This window comes from Arvicola amphibius, chromosome X (genome assembly GCF_903992535.2).
Source record: "Arvicola amphibius chromosome X, mArvAmp1.2, whole genome shotgun sequence".
Classification (NCBI taxonomy): Eukaryota; Metazoa; Chordata; class Mammalia; order Rodentia; family Cricetidae; genus Arvicola; species Arvicola amphibius.
The window spans coordinates 36,707,040-36,712,682 of NC_052065.1; positions in this window are offsets into that span (position 1 = coordinate 36,707,040).

The following is a 5,643-nucleotide window of genomic DNA, read 5'->3' on the forward strand; positions in this document are numbered from 1 at the left end:
AACTATGTTCTTAGCAGCATTATTTGTAATAGCCAGATCCTGGATAAAACCTAGATGCCCCACTATGGAAGAATGGATGAAGAAAGTGTGGAATATATATGCATTAGAGTACCACTCAGCAGTAAAAAACAATGACATCTTGAATTTTGCATGCAAATGGATGGAAATAGAAAACACGATCCTGAGTGAGGTAACCCAGACCCACAAAGATGAATATGGTATGTACTCACTCATTAGTGGATTCTAGCCATAGAATTGAGCCTATATTTCCTGATCCTAGAGAAGCTAGATAGGAAAGAAAAACATGTAGGTATCCTCCTGGATATTGGAAGTAGAAAAGATTGCCAGGCAAAAATTGAGAGCTTGGGGGTGGGGGTAGGATGGGGGTAAGGGGAGATGGGAGAAAGAAGTGAGAAGGGCTTGGGGGAATGGGATAGTTGGGATGGAGGAAGAGTGGATATGGAATCAGGGAAATATATGTCTTAATTAAAGGAGCCATTTGAAGGTAGGCAAGAGATTGGACTCTAGAGGGGTTCCCAGGGGTCCATGGAGATGTCTCCAGCTTGCTCCTTGAGCAGCTGAGGAGAGGAGGCCTGAGGAGAGGGGGGCCCTTTAATATAGCCACACTAATGATTATCTTGTATATCACCATAGAAACTTCATCAAGATTTCTTTTTAACAATAACTGAAGGAGTATTTCAAGGACTGGTTGATTAGTCAATATGTTGAACATTTAGTTGTTCCTGTACCAGCTATGATAAAGCATGCAGGTTCTCTGTTATTAAATCCATTGTGAAACCCATACAGGATTGTCTGTTAACCATTTTAAAGGTAGGGCTACTGATAACTTTGAAATATTAGCAGCTGCTGTGCCCTTTTCTGTAACATATTAATGGTAGGTGAATGTTCTTTATAATATTTTGTATTTTTCCCCAGAAACATGATAATTTATGGTTTGTTTCTAAGATTGGGGAAATGTAAACTTGAGTATTCCATTGTTATAACAAATCATACCCCCACAAATTCATTGCTATGTTAGCCACATATAGTTTTAATATTCCTCTCTGTTCTTCTGGCCCTATACATTTGATCTATCCCACATTGTGCTTTATCTGAGATAAGATTCCAATCCCTAAAATCTGGATATTTACACCCTGAAAAGGTCAATTTTGACACCAAGATTCTGATTAAGTTATTGTTATATCTTTATTTGTGTCTACCCGACCTTCAATGACAATGCCATTTATTTGTCTTTTTAATTTTGGTCTTTATTCATTTATAGATGTTTGCTAAAATACTCTCTTTATGTTTATCTTGAATTTTTTGTTCTTTCTTCTATACCTTTTTAATTATCCAGAGCAGTATATGTTTCTTACAATGTTCATTAGATTGTTTAATTGCTGTAGGAAGGAGCTTCCTCTACAATGGCAGGGAATGAGGAAATTGGATTTGACATAGGAGTCTGCTAGTGGCCCCTCATAGATTTTCCTGATGACAGAGCATCACCATGGATATCCCTCATTGACCTACATTCATTAGTCAAATGCTTGTCTTTGTCACACCTTCTGTATAATCCAGAAGGGAAGGGCATTTCAAATGGGTATTATTTAGAAAAAAAACATTGTTTCTAAGAATGCCCTATTTATAATCCCTCTTAAGGTGACCTTGTTTGCCACAATTGAAACACTTGACATTTCAATTTTTCTTTGAAAAATCTCAAAATCACCTCTCCTATGCAAGTATGATCAGTGTCATGAGATTCAATATTAATTGTATCTCAATCCATTCCTCCAATGATGCTCCTCTTGCCTTTAATGGCCTAATTATCTTGTTTCATTGAGAATTGGCATTTTCAAAAACCAGCATTCAATTATCATTTTTATAGCTTCTGAATTTGGTATCATCCTATTTACTGCTGAAATTTGTGAAGTTTTCCTTGGGGCACTGAATTTTAGTAAATGATTCAATCATTTTTCCTACTTTTTCAACTTTGTCCCAAGCATTCAAAGCTGCATGACATAAATCTAGGACATGACTATCATATAGAGATTGCCCTTCTACAGTAGCATGGTGTGGGAGAATGGTCTGTATCCTGCCAATTGTATTTCAAATAAATGCTTATTGGCCAGTAGCCAGGCAGGAAGTATAGGCAGGACAAACAGACAGGAAGTAGAGGTGGGTCAAGGAGAATGGAAGAATTCTGGGAAGGAGGAAGCCCATTCTTCTGCAGTCATAACCTGGCCACCCAAGAAGCAAGATGTGACTGCCCACGCTGAAAAAGGTACTGAGTCATGTAGCTAACATAGACAAGAATAATGGGATAATATAAGTTGTAAGTGTTAATAAGAAGCTTGAGCTAGTGGGCCAATTTATAACTAATGTAGACCTCTGTGTGATTTCTTTAAATGGCTGTAGGACCTGGTTAGAGGACAGAAACCAGGCAGGACAGAAACCCAGACAACAGTAGAACAATCTCCTCCAGGAATTTGACCTTGGGAGATTTCCACAGGTTTAGCATTGTACCATTGTTCAATGGTCTTAGCCTCTTCTCTGTACCACGCTCTCCATTGTAATTGTGGGCCAGGCTCTAAAACAGCTTTAACAAACTATCCAGTCTTTAGAAATAGTTCAGTTAAACTGACTACAAGTTTAAGATTTGCTTCACAAAATGTTAATGCATGCCTTATGAAACTATTGCTTCCTTGAATCTCCTTAAATATAACATTGGCACAGGAATGCATTTAGTTCTTACAGAGTCATTGTTACTTGACAATTCCTGTAAGGTTTTTGGATATATTAAGGTTGTTTGCTTTAAAATCTTAGACTGTTCCTCTCTATTCTCATAATGCAACACTGAAATTGGTTCTCCAATAAATTCCTCTGTTTGGACTTGAATATATGTATGATCTGTTTTTTTCAGTTTTCAAAAGCCTGTATTTTGGCACTCAGATTAACCAACTTTTGCAGTGATAAAACAGAAATGATAATATTTAAAATTAACTTTATGTAAATTCGATCTAAATGAGTTAACCTCTCATTTAATAATTTAATTTTCAAACTGTCTAGCATATTATCCTACAGAGACACAGATCCATCTATTGTAATGGTTTTTCCAATTTTTAAGTAGGAAAAACTTTCTCTTTTAAATAATTCCTCCTTTAAGAATTACCAATTGTCTTATAAAATCTGCTGAAGATGCTGGTAAAAATGTGAGGCTTATTGTTATTGTGTAGAATAGTGAAAGCCTTACTGGACTTCAAGACAGGTACATAGTTTGGCAACAGCCCAAGAAGGGTTCACAGGGAGAGTCCACCAATCTTGATGGTAGGACAGTGACTCTGGCTGCATTTAGTTCTGGCTTATTCCCATTTCTATAAAGTCATAGCCAATGGCTTTTTCATAAATTCATATACCAAATGCTGGGTGCCAAGTGCGACATGAATAATAAAAACTCAGAGACAGATATTGGGGCTAACATGAAGATCAGAAAGGCAATTCAGCAACCACTAGTGAGACCTTTTATCTCTACCAAATCTTCATATTGAATTTGTAAGATATTTTCTCTAAAAATCCTTAGACTCCATAGTCTACTGAATTCTTGTCTATTTCTCTTTATTTTCCTCTCTTCACTCAGTCATATCACTCCTGTTTTACCTCTGTGGTACTGGTATTAACAGTGTGTGACTTCAAAACACAAGGTTAAAGATATGAGCCACTACTACTTGTATCTATTTCTAGATACATCATGTGTTGACCAGGGTAGCTGTGTACTCACAGAGAACCATCAGCCTCTGTCACCCAAAGTCCTGGGATTTAAGATGAGTTCCACCACTCCCTAATCTGTATTGATAACTAGTATTTATTGGAATTAATGAGCAGGGACAGAAGGTACAATGACAGAATTTAGCTTCATTAATACATGCCAGACCTCAAGATGACAGAGTATTAACTACATATCCAGTAATTTCCTCAGGAAGATCATCTGGCACAAAGAACCCTAAGTTTGTCAAAGAATATACATGGGAACCAATATGTATGATCAATCAAAAAGAAATTAGACAAGCAATAATTTCTTATTGACTACATTTGCCTCTTGTCAGGAAAATGGTGAAAATGTAGGCTTCAAGCAATTAGGCTACCCCACACGATTGGCTTCAACTAATCTCAGCAGTCCTAGAAGATGGACCTAAGCTGCTTTAGAAGTGTTACTGGAGAGAAGAGGCAAACATTTTAGAGCAACAGGGAAAGCAAAAATATTTGAGAATTCCCAAGATCAAATCCTTGGTGAGGGTCATTACTTTGATCTTTAGGAACAGACCCAATAAAACAAACACACCTTGCCTCTATGTTGCATGACAGCTTTAAATGCTTGACACATGATTCAGAAACTATGCAAGAGAAATGAATCATATATTAGGGTTAAACAGGGCTAGAGTAAACCCTTTAGTGACTTCTTACAAAGATTAACTAAGACTGTACAAAAAGGAGTGACAAAACCTGAAGCTAGACATGTACTTATTGAATCTTTGGCTTTTGATACCATTGGGAAACTCCTTGGGGGGGGGGGCTTCTCACAGTCACCTATGTCAAATGTGATCTGGTCATTTCCAAGTCACCGTGGAGAACATGTCTCACCTGGAAAATTAAACAATCCAGTGCCTACTGTAAAAAAAACATACTATTCTGAATGATGGAACAGACATGGAGGGTGAATCAAAAACTCTAGTAGGAATTAAGAAGAATATATTTTGGCAGACTTCTATAAATGACCATCAAGTAGTACAAGCAAGGCTAGCAGACTCGATAAGAAGTCCCTTCAATGCCCATAATCCTCTTGAAGTAGATTAGTGTTGCCAGAAGCAGACATGTCTTACTGTTGAGAAAAGTCAAAGTTCTTAAATCCTTTGAAATGACATATTTTGTAGGTCTTTGAAGTGTTGAAGTTATTATCTAACATAAATATGTCTCTGTATATCTAGAAATTTTAACTAGCATAACTACAAGTTTAACTATATAAATGACAATCTATTAGTTTGTAACTTTTGATTATACATTGCATTTTAAATAAGCTGTGTAATCATAACACACCTTAAACAAGAGTATAAATATACAACTAACAAATCAACCTTAAATTCGTATCAATAAACCAAAGTCCGTACCAATTTAAAGCATTCATTTTTATAATATTCCTTTTTTTCATTAGAATGACCTTGACTGTGACCACTAAACATTTATAAGCAACCCCCTTTAAATGAATGCAACTATTTATAAACAATGTTTCAAAATTTGGGCATAGAATTTTAGACTATTTTCTGCTGATTGGGGGTACTGTTAATCAGGTCTTTCTTGGGGTATCCTGTGTAGTTGGTCCATCTCAGCCAGCAGTCCTAAAGATGTTGTGAATTTTGAACCACCTGGTCCATCATTTAAGGGGTCTTGCTTGATTAAACCATATTAGCCAGTAAGAAATACACTGCTTTCAATCCTCCGTGGAAACAAAAGTAGAACCTTTTTCCAAAGTAAAACTTAAGTTTTAAAGTCAGGATACATTTAATTTGTATATATTGGTTTAGCTTAGCAGCCCATACAATGAATTGACTCATTAACTGTCAAAAAATTCAAAGAAAATACAATAATATACGT